The following is a 21,299-nucleotide window of genomic DNA, read 5'->3' as shown; positions in this document are numbered from 1 at the left end:
TCTACATCTGCAGAATGTGAAGAACCAGTGGCATCATCGCCTGCAGAATGCGAAGAACCAGTGACATCTACATATGCAGAACGTGAAGAACCAGTGGCATCTACATCTGCAGAACGCAAAGAACCAGTGGTATCTACGTCTACTGAACGTGAAGAACCAGTGGCATCTACATCTGCAGAACGTGAAGAACCAGTTACATCTACATCTGCAGAACGTGAAGAACCAGTTGCATCTACATCTGCAGAACGTGAAGAACCAGTGGTATCTACATCGACAGAACATGAGGAACCAGTGGTATCTACATCTACAGAACGTGAAGAACCAGTGGCATCTACATCTACAGAACGTGAAGAACCAGTGGCATCTACATCTACAGAACGTGAAGAATCAGTGGCATCTACATCTGCAGAACATGAAGAACCAGTTGCATCTACATCTACAGAATCTGAAGAACCAGTGGCATCTACATCTACAGAATGTGAAGAACCAGTGGCATCTACATCTGCAGAATGCGAAGAACCAGTGGCATCAACATCTGCAGAACGTAAAGAACCAGTTGCATCTACATCTACAGAACGTGAAGAACCAGTGGCATCATAATCTGCAGAATGCGAAGAACCAGTGGCATCTACATCTGCAGAACATGAAGAACCAGTTGCATCTACATCTACAGAATGTGAAGAACCAGTGGCATCTACATCTACAGAATGTGAAGAACCAGTGGCATCTACATCTGCAGAATGCGAAGAACCAGTGGCATCAACATCTGCAGAACGTGAAGAACCAGTTGCATCTACATCTACAGAACGTGAAGAACCAGTGGCATCATAATCTGCAGAATGCGAAGAACCAGTGGCATCTACATCTGCAGAACGCGAAGAACCAGTGGCATCTACATCTGCAGAACGCGAAGAACCAGTGGCATCTACATCTACAGAATGTGAAGAACCAGTGGCATCTACATCTGCAGAATGCGAAGAACCAGTGGCATCTACATCTACAGAACGTCAAGAACCAGTGAAATCTAGAGAATGCGAAGAACCAGTGGCATCTACATCTGCAGAACGTGAAGAACCAGTGGCATCTACATCTGCAGAACGGGAAGAACGAGTGGCATAACAATCTGCAGAACGCGATGAACCAGTGGCATCTACATCTGCAGAACGCGAAGAACCAGTGGCATCTACATCTACAGAACGTGAAGAACCAGTGGCATCTACATCTGCAGAACGTCAATAACCAGTTGCATCTACATCTACAGAACACGAAGAACCAGTGGGATCAACATCTGCAGAACATGAAGAACCAGAACATGATGAACCAGTGGCATCTACATCTGCAGAACGTGATGAAGCAGTTGCATCTACATCTACAGAACGTGAAGAACCAGTGGCATCTAAATCTACAGAACACGAAGAACCAATGGCATCTACATCCGCAGAACGTGAAGAACCTGTTGCATCTACATCTACAGAACGTGAAGAACCAGTTGCATCTACATCTGCAGAACATGAAGAACCAGTGGCATTTAAATCTGCAAAACATGAAGAACCAGTGGCATCTACATCTGCAGAACATGATGAACCAGTGGAATCTACATCTGCAGAACGTGAAGAACCAGTTGCATCTACATCTACAGAATGTGAAGAACCAGTGGCATCTACATCTACAGAATGTGAAGAACCAGTGGCATCTACATCTGCAGAATGCGAAGAACCAGTGGCATCAACATCTGCAGAACGTGAAGAACCAGTTGCATCTACATCTACAGAACGTGAAGAACCAGTGGCATCATAATCTGCAGAATGCGAAGAACCAGTGGCATCTACATCTGCAGAACGCGAAGAACCAGTGGCATCTACATCTGCAGAACGTGAAGAACCTGTTGCATCTACATCTAAAGAACGTGAAGAACCAGTTGCATCTACATCTGCAGAACATGAAGAACCAGTGGCATTTAAATCTGCAAAAAATGAAGAACCAGTGGCATCTACATCTGCAGAACATGATGAACCAGTGGAATCTACATCTGCAGAACGTGAAGAACCAGTTGCATCTACATCTACAGAATGTGAAGAACCAGTGGCATCTACATCTACAGAATGTGAAGAACCAGTGGCATCTACATCTGCAGAATGCGAAGAACCAGTGGCATCAACATCTGCAGAACGTGAAGAACCAGTTGCATCTACATCTACAGAACGTGAAGAACCAGTGGCATCATAATCTGCAGAATGCGAAGAACCAGTGGCATCTACATCTGCAGAACGCGAAGAACCAGTGGCATCTACATCTGCAGAACGCGAAGAACCAGTGGCATCTACATCTACAGAATGTGAAGAACCAGTGGCATCTACATCTGCAGAATGCGAAGAACCAGTGGCATCTACATCTACAGAACGTCAAGAACCAGTGAAATCTAGAGAATGCGAAGAACCAGTGGCATCTACATCTGCAGAACGTGAAGAACCAGTGGCATCTACATCTGCAGAACGGGAAGAACGAGTGGCATAACAATTTGCAGAACGCGATGAACCAGTGGCATCTACATCTGCAGAACGCGAAGAACCAGTGGCATCTACATCTACAGAACGTGAAGAACCAGTGGCATCTACATCTGCAGAACGTCAATAACCAGTTGCATCTACATCTACAGAACACGAAGAACCAGTGGGATCAACATCTGCAGAACATGAAGAACCAGAACATGATGAACCAGTGGCATCTACATCTGCAGAACGTGATGAAGCAGTTGCATCTACATCTACAGAACGTGAAGAACCAGTGGCATCTAAATCTACAGAACACGAAGAACCAATGGCATCTACATCCGCAGAACGTGAAGAACCTGTTGCATCTACATCTACAGAACGTGAAGAACCAGTTGCATCTACATCTGCAGAACATGAAGAACCAGTGGCATTTAAATCTGCAAAACATGAAGAACCAGTGGCATCTACATCTGCAGAACATGATGAACCAGTGGAATCTACATCTGCAGAACGTGAAGAACCAGTTGCATCTACATCTACAGAATGTGAAGAACCAGTGGCATCTACATCTACAGAATGTGAAGAACCAGTGGCATCTACATCTGCAGAATGCGAAGAACCAGTGGCATCAACATCTGCAGAACGTGAAGAACCAGTTGCATCTACATCTACAGAACGTGAAGAACCAGTGGCATCATAATCTGCAGAATGCGAAGAACCAGTGGCATCTACATCTGCAGAACGCGAAGAACCAGTGGCATCTACATCTGCAGAACGTGAAGAACCTGTTGCATCTACATCTAAAGAACGTGAAGAACCAGTTGCATCTACATCTGCAGAACATGAAGAACCAGTGGCATTTAAATCTGCAAAAAATGAAGAACCAGTGGCATCTACATCTGCAGAACATGATGAACCAGTGGAATCTACATCTGCAGAACGTGAAGAACCAGTTGCATCTACATCTACAGAATGTGAAGAACCAGTGGCATCTACATCTACAGAATGTGAAGAACCAGTGGCATCTACATCTGCAGAATGCGAAGAACCAGTGGCATCAACATCTGCAGAACGTGAAGAACCAGTTGCATCTACATCTACAGAACGTGAAGAACCAGTGGCATCATAATCTGCAGAATGCGAAGAACCAGTGGCATCTACATCTGCAGAACGCGAAGAACCAGTGGCATCTACATCTGCAGAACGCGAAGAACCAGTGGCATCTACATCTACAGAATGTGAAGAACCAGTGGCATCTACATCTGCAGAATGCGAAGAACCAGTGGCATCTACATCTACAGAACGTCAAGAACCAGTGAAATCTAGAGAATGCGAAGAACCAGTGGCATCTACATCTGCAGAACGTGAAGAACCAGTGGCATCTACATCTGCAGAACGGGAAGAACCAGTGGCATAACAATCTGCAGAACGCGATGAACCAGTGGCATCTACATCTGCAGAACGCGAAGAACCAGTGGCATCTACATCTACAGAACGTGAAGAACCAGTGGCATCTACATCTGCAGAACGTCAATAACCAGTTGCATCTACATCTACAGAACACGAAGAACCAGTGGGATCAACATCTGCAGAACATGAAGAACCAGAACATGATGAACCAGTGGCATCTACATCTGCAGAACGTGATGAAGCAGTTGCATCTACATCTACAGAACGTGAAGAACCAGTGGCATCTAAATCTACAGAACACGAAGAACCAATGGCATCTACATCTGCAGAACGTGAAGAACCTGTTGCATCTACATCTACAGAACGTGAAGAACCAGTTACATCTACATCTGCAGAACATGAAGAACCAGTGGCATTTAAATCTGCAAAACATGAAGAACCAGTGGCATCTACATCTGCAGAACATGATGAACCAGTGGAATCTACATCTGCAGAACGTGAAGAACCAGTTGCATCTACATCTGCAGAACGTGAAGAACCAGTTGCATTTACATCTACAGAACGTGAAGAATCAGTGGCATCTACATCTGCAGAACATGAAGAACCAGTTGCATCTACATCTACAGAATGTGAAGAACCAGTGGCATCTACATCTACAGAACATGAAGAACCAGTGGCATCTACATCTACAGAACGTGAAGAACCAGTGGCATCTACATCGACAGAACGTGAAGAACCAGTGGCATCTACATCTACAGAACGTGAAGAACCAGTGGCATCTACATCTACAAAACATGAAGAACCAGTTGCATCTACATCTACAGAATGTGAAGAACCAGTGGCATCTACAGAATGTGAAGAACCAGTGGCATCTACATCTGCAGAATGCGAAGAACCAGTGGCATCTACATCTGCAGAACGTGAAGAACCAGTTGCATCTACATCTACAGAACGTGAAGAACCAGTGGCATCATAATCTGCAGAACGCGAAGAACCAGTGGCATCTACAACTGCAGAACGCGAAGAACCAGTGGTATCTACATCTGCAGAACGCGAAGAACCAGTGGCATCTACATCTGCAGAACGTGAAGAACCAGTGGCATCTACATCTGCAGAACGTGAAGAACCAGTGCCATCTACATCTACAGAACGTGAAGAACCAGTGGCATCTACATCTACAGAACGTGAAGAAGCAGTGGCATCTACATCTACAGAACACGAAGAACCAACGGCATCTACATCTGCAGAACGTGAATAACCAATTGCATTTACATCTACAGAACATGAAGAACCAGTGGCATCTACATCTACAGAACGTGAAGAACCAGTGGCATCTACAGAACGTGAAGAACCAGTGGCATCTACAGAACGTGAAGAATCAGTTGCATCTACATCTACAGAATGTGAAGAACCAGTGGCGTCTACATCTACAGAATGTGAAGAACCAGTGGCATCTACATCTGCAGAATGCGAAGAACCAGTGGCATCTACATCTGCAGAACGTGAAGAACCAGTTGCATCTACATCTACAGAACGTGAAGAACCAGTGGCATCATAATCTGCAGAATGCGAAGAACCAGTGGCATCTACATCTGCAGAACGCGAAGAACCAGTGGCATCTACATCTACAGAATGTGAAGAACCAGTGGCATGTACATCTGCAGAACGTGAAGAACCAGTGGCATAATAATCTGCAGAACGCGATGAACCAGTGGCATCTACATCTGCAGAATGCGAAGAACCAGTGGCATCTACATCTGCAGAACGTGAAGAACCAGTTGCATCTACATCTACAGAACGTGAAGAACCAGTGGCATCATAATCTGCAGAACGCGAAGAACCAGTGGCATCTACAACTGCAGAACGCGAAGAACCAGTGGTATCTACATCTGCAGAACGCGAAGAACCAGTGGCATCTACATCTGCAGAACGTGAAGAACCAGTGGCATCTACATCTGCAGAACGTGAAGAACCAGTGCCATCTACATCTACAGAACGTGAAGAACCAGTGGCATCTACATCTACAGAACGTGAAGAAGCAGTGGCATCTACATCTACAGAACACGAAGAACCAACGGCATCTACATCTGCAGAACGTGAATAACCAATTGCATTTACATCTACAGAACATGAAGAACCAGTGGCATCTACATCTACAGAACGTGAAGAACCAGTGGCATCTACAGAACGTGAAGAACCAGTGGCATCTACAGAACGTGAAGAATCAGTTGCATCTACATCTACAGAATGTGAAGAACCAGTGGCGTCTACATCTACAGAATGTGAAGAACCAGTGGCATCTACATCTGCAGAATGCGAAGAACCAGTGGCATCTACATCTGCAGAACGTGAAGAACCAGTTGCATCTACATCTACAGAACGTGAAGAACCAGTGGCATCATAATCTGCAGAATGCGAAGAACCAGTGGCATCTACATCTGCAGAACGCGAAGAACCAGTGGCATCTACATCTACAGAATGTGAAGAACCAGTGGCATGTACATCTGCAGAACGTGAAGAACCAGTGGCATAATAATCTGCAGAACGCGATGAACCAGTGGCATCTACATCTGCAGAACGCGAAGAACCAGTGGCATCTACATCTACAGAACGTGAAGAACCAGTGGCATCTACATCTGCAGAACGTGAATAACCAGTTGCATCTACATCTACAGAACACGAAGAACCAGTGGGATCTACATCTGCAGAATGGCATCTTCATCTGCAGAACGTGAAGAACCTGTTGCATCTACATCTACAGAATGTAAAGAACCTGTTGCATCTACATCTACAGAACGTGAAGAACCAGTGGCATCTATATCTACAGAACGTGAAAAAACAGTTGCATCTACATCTACAGAACATGTAGAACCAGTGGCATCTACATCTGCAGAACGTGAAGAACCAGTTTCATCTACATCTACAGAACGTGAAGAACCAGTGGCATCTACATCTGCAGAACGTCAATAACCAGTTGCATCTACATCTACAGAACACGAAGAACCAGTGGGATCAACATCTGCAGAACATGAAGAACCAGAACATGATGAACCAGTGGCATCTACATCTGCAGAACGTGATGAAGCAGTTGCATCTACATCTACAGAACGTGAAGAACCAGTGGCATCTAAATCTACAGAACACGAAGAACCAATGGCATCTACATCTGCAGAACGTGAAGAACCTGTTGCATCTACATCTACAGAACGTGAAGAACCAGTTACATCTACATCTGCAGAACATGAAGAACCAGTGGCATTTAAATCTGCAAAACATGAAGAACCAGTGGCATCTACATCTGCAGAACATGATGAACCAGTGGAATCTACATCTGCAGAACGTGAAGAACCAGTTGCATCTACATCTGCAGAACGTGAAGAACCAGTTGCATTTACATCTACAGAACGTGAAGAATCAGTGGCATCTACATCTGCAGAACATGAAGAACCAGTTGCATCTACATCTACAGAATGTGAAGAACCAGTGGCATCTACATCTACAGAACATGAAGAACCAGTGGCATCTACATCTACAGAACGTGAAGAACCAGTGGCATCTACATCGACAGAACGTGAAGAACCAGTGGCATCTACATCTACAGAACGTGAAGAACCAGTGGCATCTACATCTACAAAACATGAAGAACCAGTTGCATCTACATCTACAGAATGTGAAGAACCAGTGGCATCTACAGAATGTGAAGAACCAGTGGCATCTACATCTGCAGAATGCGAAGAACCAGTGGCATCTACATCTGCAGAACGTGAAGAACCAGTTGCATCTACATCTACAGAACGTGAAGAACCAGTGGCATCATAATCTGCAGAACGCGAAGAACCAGTGGCATCTACAACTGCAGAACGCGAAGAACCAGTGGTATCTACATCTGCAGAACGCGAAGAACCAGTGGCATCTACATCTGCAGAACGTGAAGAACCAGTGGCATCTACATCTGCAGAACGTGAAGAACCAGTGCCATCTACATCTACAGAACGTGAAGAACCAGTGGCATCTACATCTACAGAACGTGAAGAAGCAGTGGCATCTACATCTACAGAACACGAAGAACCAACGGCATCTACATCTGCAGAACGTGAATAACCAATTGCATTTACATCTACAGAACATGAAGAACCAGTGGCATCTACATCTACAGAACGTGAAGAACCAGTGGCATCTACAGAACGTGAAGAACCAGTGGCATCTACAGAACGTGAAGAATCAGTTGCATCTACGTCTACAGAATGTGAAGAACCAGTGGCGTCTACATCTACAGAATGTGAAGAACCAGTGGCATCTACATCTGCAGAATGCGAAGAACCAGTGGCATCTACATCTGCAGAACGTGAAGAACCAGTTGCATCTACATCTACAGAACGTGAAGAACCAGTGGCATCATAATCTGCAGAATGCGAAGAACCAGTGGCATCTACATCTGCAGAACGCGAAGAACCAGTGGCATCTACATCTACAGAATGTGAAGAACCAGTGGCATGTACATCTGCAGAACGTGAAGAACCAGTGGCATAATAATCTGCAGAACGCGATGAACCAGTGGCATCTACATCTGCAGAATGCGAAGAACCAGTGGCATCTACATCTGCAGAACGTGAAGAACCAGTTGCATCTACATCTACAGAACGTGAAGAACCAGTGGCATCATAATCTGCAGAACGCGAAGAACCAGTGGCATCTACAACTGCAGAACGCGAAGAACCAGTGGTATCTACATCTGCAGAACGCGAAGAACCAGTGGCATCTACATCTGCAGAACGTGAAGAACCAGTGGCATCTACATCTGCAGAACGTGAAGAACCAGTGCCATCTACATCTACAGAACGTGAAGAACCAGTGGCATCTACATCTACAGAACGTGAAGAAGCAGTGGCATCTACATCTACAGAACACGAAGAACCAACGGCATCTACATCTGCAGAACGTGAATAACCAATTGCATTTACATCTACAGAACATGAAGAACCAGTGGCATCTACATCTACAGAACGTGAAGAACCAGTGGCATCTACAGAACGTGAAGAACCAGTGGCATCTACAGAACGTGAAGAATCAGTTGCATCTACATCTACAGAATGTGAAGAACCAGTGGCGTCTACATCTACAGAATGTGAAGAACCAGTGGCATCTACATCTGCAGAATGCGAAGAACCAGTGGCATCTACATCTGCAGAACGTGAAGAACCAGTTGCATCTACATCTACAGAACGTGAAGAACCAGTGGCATCATAATCTGCAGAATGCGAAGAACCAGTGGCATCTACATCTGCAGAACGCGAAGAACCAGTGGCATCTACATCTACAGAATGTGAAGAACCAGTGGCATGTACATCTGCAGAACGTGAAGAACCAGTGGCATAATAATCTGCAGAACGCGATGAACCAGTGGCATCTACATCTGCAGAACGCGAAGAACCAGTGGCATCTACATCTACAGAACGTGAAGAACCAGTGGCATCTACATCTGCAGAACGTGAATAACCAGTTGCATCTACATCTACAGAACACGAAGAACCAGTGGGATCTACATCTGCAGAATGGCATCTTCATCTGCAGAACGTGAAGAACCTGTTGCATCTACATCTACAGAATGTAAAGAACCTGTTGCATCTACATCTACAGAACGTGAAGAACCAGTGGCATCTATATCTACAGAACGTGAAAAAACAGTTGCATCTACATCTACAGAACATGTAGAACCAGTGGCATCTACATCTGCAGAACGTGAAGAACCAGTTTCATCTACATCTGCAGAACGTGAAGAACCAGTTGCATCTACATCTGCAGAACATGAAGAACCAATGGCATCTAAATCTGCAGAACACGAAGAAGCAGTGGCATCTACATCTGCAGAACATGATGAACCAGTGGCATCTACATCTGCAGAACGTGAAGAACCAGTTGCATCTACATCTGCAGAACGTGAAGAACCAGTTGCATCTACATCTACAGAACGTGAAGAACCAGTGGCATCTACATCTGCAGAACGAAAAGAACCAGTGGCATATACACCTGCAGAAAACGAAGAAGCAGTGGCATCTACATCTGCAGAAGATGAAGAACCAGTGGCATCTACATCTGCAGAACGTGAAGAACCAGTTGCATCTACATCTGCAGAACGTGAAGAACCAGTTGCATCGACATCTACAGAACGTGAAGAACCAGTGGCATCTACATCTGCAGATCGGGAAGAACCAGTGGCATCTACATCTGCAGAACGTGAAGATCCAGTGGCATCTACATCTGCAGAACGTGAAGAACCAGTTGAATCTACATCTACAGAACGTAAAGAACCAGTGGCATGTACATCTGCAGAACGTGAAAAACCAGTGGCATCTACGTCTACTGAACGTGAAGAACCAATGGCATCTACATCTGCAGAACGTGAAGAACCAGTGGCATCTACATCTGCAGAACGTGATGAACAGTGGCATCTACATCTGCAGAACGGGAAGAACCAGTGGCATCTACATCAACAGAACGTGAAGAACCAGAGGCATCAACATCTGCAGAACGTGAAGCACCAATGGCATCTACATCTCCAGAACGTGAAGAACCAGTGGCATCTACATCTGCAGAACGTGAAGAACCAGTGGCATCTACATCTGTAGAACGTGAAGAACCAATGGCATCTACATCTGCAGAATGTGAAGAACCAGTGGCATCTACATCTACAAAAAGTGAATAACCATTGGCATCTACATCTACAGAACGCAAAGAACCAGTAGCATCTGCGTCTGCAGAACGCGAAGAACCAGTGACATCTACATCTGCAGAACGTGAATAACCAGTTGCATCTACATCTACAGAACACGAAGAACCAGTGGGATCTACATCTGCAGAATGGCATCTACATCTGCAGAACGTGAAGAACCTGTTGCATCTACATCTACAGAACGTAAAGAACCTGTTGCATCTACATCTATAGAACGTGAAGAACCAGTGGCATCTACATCTACAGAACATGTAGAACCAGTGGCATCTACATCTGCAGAATGCGAAGAACCAGTGGCATCAACATCTGCAGAACGGGAAGAACCAGTGGCATCTACATCAACAGAACGTGAAGAACCAGTGGCATCAACATCTGCAGAACGTGAAGCACCAATGGCATCTACATCTCCAGAACGTGAAGAACCAGTGGCATCTACATCTGCAGAACGTGAAGAACCCGTGGCATCTACATCTGTAGAACGTGAAGAACCAATGGCATCTACATCTGCAGAATGTGAAGAACCAGTGGCATCTACATCTACAAAAAGTGAATAACCATTGGCATCTACAGAACGCAAAGAACCAGTGGCATCTGCGTCTGCAGAACGCGAAGAATCAGTGACATCTGCAGAACGTGAATAACCAGTTGCATCTACATCTACAGAACACGAAGAACCAGTGGGATCTACATCTGCAGAATGGCATCTACATCTGCAGAACGTGAAGAACCTGTTGCATCTACATCTACAGAACGTAAAGAACCTGTTGCATCTACATCTACAGAACGTGAAGAACCAGTGGCATCTACATCTACAGAACATGTAGAACCAGTGGCATCTACATCTGCAGAACGTGAAGAACCAGTTGCATCTGCATCTGCAGAACGTGAAGAACCAGTTGCATCTACATCTGCAGAACATGAAGAACCAGTGGCATCTAAATCTGCAGAACACGAAGAACCAGTGGCATCTACATCTGCAGAACATGATGAACCAGTGGCGTCTACATCTGCAGAACGTGAAGAACCAGTTGCATCTACATCTGCAGAACGTGAAGAACCAGTTGCATCTACATCTACAGAACGTGAAGAACCAGTGGCATCTACACCTGCAGAACGTGAAGAACCAGTTGCATCTACATCTACAGAACATGAAGAACCAGTGGCATCTACATCTGCAGAACGTGAAGAACCAGTGGCATCTACATCTGTAGAACGTGAAGAACCAATGGCATCTACATCTGCAGAATGTGAAGAACCAGTGGCATCATCGCCTGCAGAATGCGAAGAACCAGTGACATCTACATATGCAGAACGTGAAGAACCAGTGGCATCTACATCTGCAGAACGCAAAGAACCAGTGGTATCTACGTCTACTGAACGTGAAGAACCAGTGGCATCTACATCTGCAGAACGTGAAGAACCAGTTACATCTACATCTGCAGAACACGAAGAACCAGTGGCATCTACATCTGCAGAACATGATGAACTAGTGGCATCTACATCTGCAAAACGTAAAGAACCAGTTGCATATACATCTGCAGAACGTGAAGAACCAGTGGCATCTACATCTGAAGAACGTGAAGAACCAGTGGCATCTACATCTGCAGAACGTGAAAAACCAGTGGCATCTACATCTGCAGAACGTGGAGAACCAGTGGCATCTACATCTACAGAACGTGAAGAATCAGTGGCATCAATGGAAACCTCATTTGCCAGTAACAAAATATGATAATTGTGTTTTTACCCTTTTATCTGACAACAAAACTGACACCTTTTTTACAAGCAGTCATGTTTACATTGACCACAATGCCTGCGGTCGGAACGCAAACAAAACACAACTCTGATAATCTATGCACTGTCCTTGAAATTGATTGGTCCACACCTGAGACAGGTTTCTTTATAGCCTCGTCTCACATGGTGTTGGACCAATACATTATCAGAGTTGTTGTTTTTTGTTTGCGTTCCGACCGCAAGGCATTGTGGTCAATGTAAACATGACTCCTTGTAAAAAAGGTGTCAGTTTTGTTGCCAGAATAAAGGGTAAAAAACCAATTATCATATTTTGTTACTGGCAAATGAGGTTTCCAATGGTGTAAATGCTTACCCCGAGCTCAAATACTCTGATGGTGCATTGTCTTTGAGTTGTGTGCCTTTTGGCGTCTTCTGGACCAACACCATGTGAGACGAGGCTCTAAAGAAAGCTGTCTCAGGTGTGGACCAATCAATTTCAAGGACAGTGCATACATTATCAGAGTTGTTTTTTGTTTGCGTTCCGACGGCAGGTATTGTGGTCAATGTAAACATGACTCCTTGTAAAAAAGGTGTCAGTTTTGTTGCCAGATAAAAGGGTAAAAAAACAATTATCAATCAGTGGCATCTACATCTGCGAACTTGAAAAACCAGTGGCATCTACATCTGCAGAATGTGAAGAACCAGTGGCATCTACATCTACAGAACGTGAAGAACCAGTGGCATCTACATCTACAAAAAGTGAATAACCATTGGCATCTACATCTACAGAACGCAAAGAACCAGTGGCATCTGCGTCTGCAGAACGCGAAGAATCAGTGACATCTGCAGAACGTGAATAACCAGTTGCATCTACATCTACAGAACACGAAGAACCAGTGGGATCTACATCTGCAGAATGGCATCTACATCTGCAGAACGTGAAGAACCTGTTGCATCTACATCTACAGAACGTAAAGAACCTGTTGCATCTACATCTACAGAACGTGAAGAACCAGTGGCATCTACATCTACAGAACATGTAGAACCAGTGGCATCTACATCTGCAGAACGTGAAGAACCAGTTGCATCTGCATCTGCAGAACGTGAAGAACCAGTTGCATCTACATCTGCAGAACATGAAGAACCAGTGGCATCTAAATCTGCAGAACACGAAGAACCAGTGGCATCTACATCTGCAGAACATGATGAACCAGTGGCGTCTACATCTGCAGAACGTGAAGAACCAGTTGCATCTACATCTGCAGAACGTGAAGAACCAGTTGCATCTACATCTACAGAACGTGAAGAACCAGTGGCATCTACACCTGCAGAACGTGAAGAACCAGTTGCATCTACATCTACAGAACATGAAGAACCAGTGGCATCTACATCTGCAGAACGTGAAGAACCAGTGGCATCTACATCTGTAGAACGTGAAGAACCAATGGCATCTACATCTGCAGAATGTGAAGAACCAGTGGCATCATCGCCTGCAGAATGCGAAGAACCAGTGACATCTACATATGCAGAACGTGAAGAACCAGTGGCATCTACATCTGCAGAACGCAAAGAACCAGTGGTATCTACGTCTACTGAACGTGAAGAACCAGTGGCATCTACATCTGCAGAACGTGAAGAACCAGTTACATCTACATCTGCAGAACACAAAGAACCAGTGGCATCTACATCTGCAGAACATGATGAACTAGTGGCATCTACATCTGCAAAACGTAAAGAACCAGTTGCATATACATCTGCAGAACGTGAAGAACCAGTGGCATCTACATCTGAAGAACGTGAAGAACCAGTGGCATCTACATCTGCAGAACGTGAAAAACCAGTGGCATCTACATCTGCAGAACGTGGAGAACCAGTGGCATCTACATCTACAGAACGTGAAGAATCAGTGGCATCAATGGAAACCTCATTTGCCAGTAACAAAATATGATAATTGTGTTTTTACCCTTTTATCTGACAACAAAACTGACACCTTTTTTACAAGCAGTCATGTTTACATTGACCACAATGCCTGCGGTCGGAACGCAAACAAAAAACAACTCTGATAATCTATGCACTGTCCTTGAAATTGATTGGTCCACACCTGAGACAGGTTTCTTTATAGCCTCGTCTCACATGGTGTTGGACCAATACATTATCAGAGTTGTTGTTTTTTGTTTGCGTTCCGACCGCAAGGCATTGTGGTCAATGTAAACATGACTCCTTGTAAAAAAGGTGTCAGTTTTGTTGCCAGAATAAAGGGTAAAAAACCAATTATCATATTTTGTTACTGGCAAATGAGGTTTCCAATGGTGTAAATGCTTACCCCGAGCTCAAATACTCTGATGGTGCATTGTCTTTGAGTTGTGTGCCTTTTGGCGTCTTCTGGTCCAACACCATGTGAGACGAGGCTCTAAAGAAAGCTGTCTCAGGTGTGGACCAATCAATTTCAAGGACAGTGCATACATTATCAGAGTTGTTTTTTGTTTGCGTTCCGACGGCAGGTATTGTGGTCAATGTAAACATGACTCCTTGTAAAAAAGGTGTCAGTTTTGTTGCCAGATAAAAGGGTAAAAAAACAATTATCAATCAGTGGCATCTACATCTGCGAACTTGAAAAACCAGTGGCATCTACATCTGCAGAATGTGAAGAACCAGTGGCATCTACATCTACAGAACGTGAAGAACCAGTTGCATCTACATCTGCAGAATGCGAAGAACCAGTGGCATCTACATCTGCAGAACGTAAAGAACCAGTGGCATCTACATCTACAGAACGTGAAGAATCAGTGGCATCTCCATCTGCAGAACGTAAAGAACCAGTTGCATCTATATCTAGAGAACGTGAAGAGCCAGTGGCATCTACATCTGCAGAACGTGAAGAACCAGTTGCATCTACATCTGCAGAATGTGAAGAACCAGTGACATTTACATCTACAGAACGCGAAGAACCAGTGGCATCTACATCTACTGAATGTGAAGAACCAGTGGCATCTACGTCTACAAAATGTGAAGAACCAGTGGCATCTGCATCTGCAGAACGTGAAGAACCAGTTGCATCTACATCTGCAGAACGTGAAGAACCAGTGACATCTAGATCTGCAGAACATGAAGAACCAGCAGCATTTAGATCTGCAGAACATGAGTAATCAGCGGCATCTACATCTGCAGAACGTGAAGAACCAGTGGCATCTAGATCTGCAGAACATGAAGAACCAGTAGCATCTAGATCTGCAGAACATGAAGAATCAATGGCATCTACATCTGCAGCACGTGAAGAACCAGTTGCATCTACATCTACAGAACATGAAGAGCCAGTGGAATCTACATCTGCAGAACGTGAAGAACCAGTTGCATCTACATCTGCAGAACGTGAAGAACCAGTGGCATCTACATCTACTGAACGTGAAGAACCAGTGGAATCTACATCTGCAGAAGGTGAAGAACCAGTTGCATCTACATCTGCAGAACGTGAAGAACCAGTGGCATCTACATCTACTGAACGTGAAGAACCAGTGGCATCTACATCTGCAGAACGTGAAGAACTAGTGGCATCTACATCTGCAGAACGTGAAGAACCAGTGGCATCTACATCTACAGAACATGAAGAGCCAGTTGCATCTACATCTGTAGAACGTGAAGAACCAGTGGCATCTACATCTGCAGAACGTGAAGAACTAGTGGCATCTACATCTGCAGAACGTGTAGAACCAGTGGCATCTAGATCTGCAGAACATGAAGAACCAGTAGCATCTAGATCTGCAGAACGTGAAGAACCAGTTGCATCTACATCTGCAGAACGTGAAGAACCAGTGGCATCTACATCTACTGAACGTGAAGAACCAGTGGCATCTACATCTGCAGAACGTGAAGAACTAGTGGCATCTACATCTGCAGAACGTGAAGAACCATTGGCATCTACATCTACAGAACATGAAGAGCCAGTGGCTTCTAGAACTGCAGAACATGAAGAACCAGTAGCATTTAGATTTGCAGAAAATGAAGAACCAGTGGCATCTACATCTGTAGAACGTGAAGAACCAGTGGCATCTACATCTGCAGAACGTAAAGAACTAGTGGCATCTACATCTGCAGAACGTGTAGAACCAGTGGCACCTAGATCTGCAGAACATGAAGAACCAGTAGCATCTAGATCTGCAGAACATGAAGAATCAGTGGCATCTACATCTGCAGCACGTGAAGAACCAGTTGCATCTACATCTACAGGACGTGAAGAGCCAGTGGAATCTACATCTGCAGAACATGACGAACCAGTTGCATATACATCTGCAGAACATGAAGAAACAGTGGCATTTACATCTACAGAATGTGAACAACTAGTGGCATCTACATCTACAGAACGTGAAGAACGAGTGGCATCTACGTCTACTGAACGTGAAGAACCAGTGGCATCTACATCTGCAGAACGTGAAGAACTAGTGACATCTACATCTGCAGAACGTGAAGAACCAGTGGCATCTACATCTACAGAACATGAAGAACCAGTGGCATCTAGATCTGCAGAACATGAAGAACCAGTAGCATTTAGATCTGCAGAAAATGAAGAACCAGTGGCATCTACATCTGTAGAACATGAAGAACCAGTGGCATCTACATCTGCAGAACGTGAAACTAGTGGCATCTACATCTGCAGAACACGAAGAACCAGTGGCATCTAGATATGCAGAACCTGTAGAACCAGTGGCATCTAGATCTGCAGAACATGAAGAACCAGTGGCATCTAGATCTGCAGAACGTGAAAAACCAGTTGCATCTACATCTGCAGCACGTGAAGAACCAGTTGCATCTACATCTACAGAACGTGAAGAGCCAGTGGAATCTACATCTGCAGAACGTGAAGAACCAGTGGCATCTACATCTGCAGAACATGACGAACCAGTTGCATCTACATCTGCAGAACATGACGAAACAGTGGCATTTACATCTACAGAATGTGAACAACCAGTGGCATCTACATCTACAGAACGTGAAGAACGAGTGGCATCTACGTCTACTGAACGTGAAGAACCAGTGGCATCTACATCTGCAGAACGTGAAGAACTAGTGACATCTACATGTGCAGAACGTGAAGAACCAGTGGCATCTACATCTGCAGAACATGAAGAACCAGTGGCATCTAGATCTGCAGAACATGAAGAACCAGTGGCATCTACATCTGTAGAACGTGAAGAACTAGTGGCATCTACATCTGTACAACGTGAAGAACCAGTGGCATCTACATCTGCAGAACACGAAGAACCATTGGCGTCTACATCTACAGAACGTGTAGAGCCAGTGGCATCCAGATCTGTAGAATATGAAGAACCAGTGGCATCTACATCTACAGCGCTCCATCTCTTCTCTAGCTGTTTAGGCGTCCGCTCGCACGCACACAAACACAGATCTCGGGGCCGGGGCCACAGCAGCAAAGGGGAGACAAAGACGGCAGCGGCTGCGTGGGAGACAGCGCAGAGAGAGAGGGAAGGGTGGTGGAGTCAGACCTCTGTTGGAGCGCCCGGGAGCGCAGGAGACGTCCCGAGCAGCTGGGAGATGACGCAGAGAGATGAGAGACAGGGGCAGCACCTGGCTAGGACGTCACCTTCCAGCCCCTCCCCCTCACTTCTAGCCCCTCCACCTCACTTCACCCCCTCCACATCCGCCCCTCCCCCACATCCGGCCCCCCCCTCCACATCCGGCCCCTCCTTCGTCCTCACTTTGGACCCTCCCCCCGGCCCCTCCCCTCACTTATGCCCCTCCCCCCTCGCTTCCGGCCCTCCTCTCCCCCCCCGTCACCTCCCTCACCTCCGCCCCCCCCCTCGCCCCTCACTTCAGACCCCGCCCCCCCTCACTTCCGGCTCCTCCCTCCTCATTCCCCTCCCTTCCCCCCCTGTTGTGGGCGAGGGGTTCGCACCATGAGCTGGAGAACCCAAAACTATCCGCAGACTACCTGCTGCTGGATCTCCTCTCTGTTTAAAAGAACACATTTGAACAAATTTTGACCTCGGGTCTTTGCTCATCTACCGGCTTCACATTCCCTATTGCCGTACAAAAACCGGAGGAAGGGCCTTTGCTATTGATGCCCCCAGGGTCTGGAATGCTACTGCCAATAAACTGCAACTTGAATCGCTACCAATGAGATCTTCACTCAAAACTGCTCTAGAGGAGTTGTACACCCTAGCTTGCCACTGCTATTCAGTGGCCTAAAATAAAATGAAATGTTTCGCTCCGGATAACCGCTGCAAAGTATTATCTGTTTTGTGAATCGAGGATCAATCAACATAGCCGAGGCTATCCGTGTCTCTGTCTCTCTCTCCCCGTGGTGAAGGTGTTCCCCTCCACACATTCAGAGTCAACAGCGGCACGCGCTTAGCATCTTTGACCGATAGACATTGACGCACGTATTGTTGGTTCTTTCGGTAAAGTCACGTAGATAGAAAATAAAAACAACAGATTAAATTCAATAAGATAAAGACCACTTGTGTTGCGATCGAAACGTCGTGGGTTTTTTGCTTATTTTCAATTTTTTATTTTACTTTCATTTTAATTGTATTTTCTATCTACGTGACTTTACCAAAAGAACCAATAATATTAATTCCTGCAGTCACCAAAGTTTTAAGTCAAAACATTCACACACGTTGACAAAGCCTCACCTTGTGTTGTTGTGGGCAGGTCGCTTCTGATAACAAGAGCGGTATAGCAGCTCAAGCGGGCTTGGCCTGGTGAAAATAATAAAAACTGCGTGAATATTTACAATAAAACAAAGTTACAAAGTGGCGAGTCGGGTGAAGACAAATTAAACTTAAGCGAGATAATTAAAGTAAACGCAATCAGGCGAGGGCAGGAGGCAAGGCCCCGCGTGGCTAGGCCCCGCGTTGTAAAGTTCCAACCTGGACATCGATTCCCATGCTCGCTGCTACTCAACTGACATCCCTACGGGAGAGAGAGCGAGGCTCTACCTTGGTAAACAACAACAACAACAACCACCACAACCACCACCACAACAACCACAATCGCAATGAGAATTTCTCACCTCGGATTTCAGTGCAGGAAGCGATAACTTCCTGTTACATCGTGATGTCACGCGGTAGCAGGTGACATGACATCACTTCCGTGGTACGAGACACGCTCCTCCCACAATGAGCGGCTCCTTAACTAAATAAACTAGAGAGTGAATAAATTATGTTAATGTGCCGTCCGTTACGTCTGAGTGCTGAACCCGTCGCAATAAACTCGCGACGGCTTTAACGAATACATTATGTTAATGAGCCGCCAGTCACTGGGCGTAGCTTTGCCCAAATAAGGATTGGCACTGGAACGATATCGGCAGTGACCCAAACGGAGGTGACGTCACGCTCAAGAGCGCGGTGGGCGGGTGAATACCTTGGTGACATGACATCACTAGCGAGGTACACCTCCCCCTTGTGTTTCACCCAATGAAGTATTGCTGCGAGGTGACGTCACAGAGCGGGATTGGAGTTTAAGTTGATTTAGATTCATTTTCCATTGCTCCCTCCCTTGGGTGTGTGGGCTCAGCTACAACAACAACGTGGACATTATTGTGTATACTGTGTATACACTGTGTGTGTATACACTGTGTGTGTGTACACTGTGTGTGTGTACACTGTGTGTACACTGTGTGTGTGTACACTGTGTGTGTGTACACTGTGTGTGGGTGTGTGTACACTGTGTGTGTACACTGTGTGTTTGTGTGTGTACACTGTGTGTGTGTAGACTGTGTGTGTGTACACTGTGTTTGTGTGTGTACACTGTGTGTGTGTGTACACTGTGTGTGTGTACACAATGTGTGTGTGTGTACACTGTGTGTGTACACTGTGTGTGTGTGTACACTGTGTGTGTGTGTACACTGTGTGTGTGTACACAATGTGTGTGTATACACTGTGTGTGTGTACACTCTGTGTGTGTGTGTACACTGTGTGTGTGTGTACACTGTGTGTGTGTACACTGTGTGTGTGTGTACACTGTGTGTACACTGTGTGTGTACACTGTGTCTGTGTGTACACTATGTGTGTGTGTACACTGTGTGTGTGTACACTGTGTGTGTATACACTGTGTGTGTGTACACTGAGTGTGTGTAGGGTCTCTGTGTGTGTATGTGATACCGCCGCCACGGAGCCGATCGGCGGGTGGCCCACCTGCGATCTCGCCGCCCCCCAGCAGCGAGGCCGACGCTGCTTCCACCTCACCCCCCCCCCCCCCCACCGGAACACACACGCACGCATTCCCCCCACAATTAGAGCGCTTGGGGAGACACCCTGGCTGACAGGTTTTCACCCAGAAGCCCTCGTAAAGGGATAATCTTCACGGTTTCCTGCGGCCAGGGAATTAGACGGTCTCCTCCGACGCTAACACACACCGTGGCGCCGTGACTTGAGTGGAAATGACATGTTCACGGCGGGGCTGCCCCGCCACCGCGGTTAGTGCGCACCTCACGCACACGGGTCGGCAGGGCAGGTAGGGGGAGGGCTGGAGGGCGGAGCCACGAGCGGCGGGAAAGCAGGGTCGCCCTCTGGTTGGATGGCCGCTGAGCAGGTAAATTTAGATGCGGACGTCGCTGAAAGCAGCGGCCCGGGGATGCTGGAATACAGGTGGGCGTACCGATTGGCGAGGGATCCCAGCGAGCTGATTGGCCAGCGAGTCGGCACCAGGTAGCCCCTTTGATGTAGAAAGAATAAAGCGGGTCAGGGCGAGGGAAAGAGGTCTCTTGCTGCTCGAGTCAACTCCCGGCCCGTCAACTCCCCAGTCCAGCCACTCGAACGTCCGTGAGACGTATCGACGTGCAGCGAGGACCAGCCGACAGTAGTGACGAACCGTGAGTAAGAGTGAGAGAGAAAGAGGGAGTTGGGTCTTAGCTTAAAAAGCCTGAGAGGGTTAAGTGGAGAAGGATATGTAGAGTATAGTGCCAACTATCGAGAGATAGA

At 46.0% G+C, this 21,299-nt stretch overlaps 1 protein-coding gene across 2 annotated transcripts in view; it reads right to left on the bottom strand.

The window, feature by feature from the left end:
* LOC116938301 (gap junction gamma-1 protein-like) overlaps positions 1-19,459 on the bottom strand; it is a 72,007-nt gene extending 52,548 nt beyond the window's left edge. Inside the window, exons 1-2 of one of the 2 annotated variants that reach the window (XM_076060572.1) lie at positions 19,391-19,459; positions 19,011-19,076 (exon numbers count right to left, since the gene is read on the bottom strand). The gene's annotated coding sequence lies outside the window, so the exon portion shown is untranslated. Of the gene's footprint in view, positions 1-19,010; positions 19,077-19,247; positions 19,339-19,390 lie in introns of those variants that run through there. The other variant, XM_076060573.1, reaches the window with a different exon arrangement.
* Between the last annotated feature and the right edge of the window lie 1,840 nt (positions 19,460-21,299).

The sequence above is a fragment of the Petromyzon marinus genome, unplaced genomic scaffold (genome assembly GCF_048934315.1).
Source record: "Petromyzon marinus isolate PM22_M1 ecotype Great Lakes invasive population unplaced genomic scaffold, UKy_Petmar_22M1.pri1.0 PM_G_Scaffold_20, whole genome shotgun sequence".
NCBI classification, from domain to species: Eukaryota; Metazoa; Chordata; class Hyperoartia; order Petromyzontiformes; family Petromyzontidae; genus Petromyzon; species Petromyzon marinus.
The sequence above is the reverse complement of the archived record's forward strand: the minus strand, read 5'-3'. Positions and strand labels throughout refer to the sequence as shown.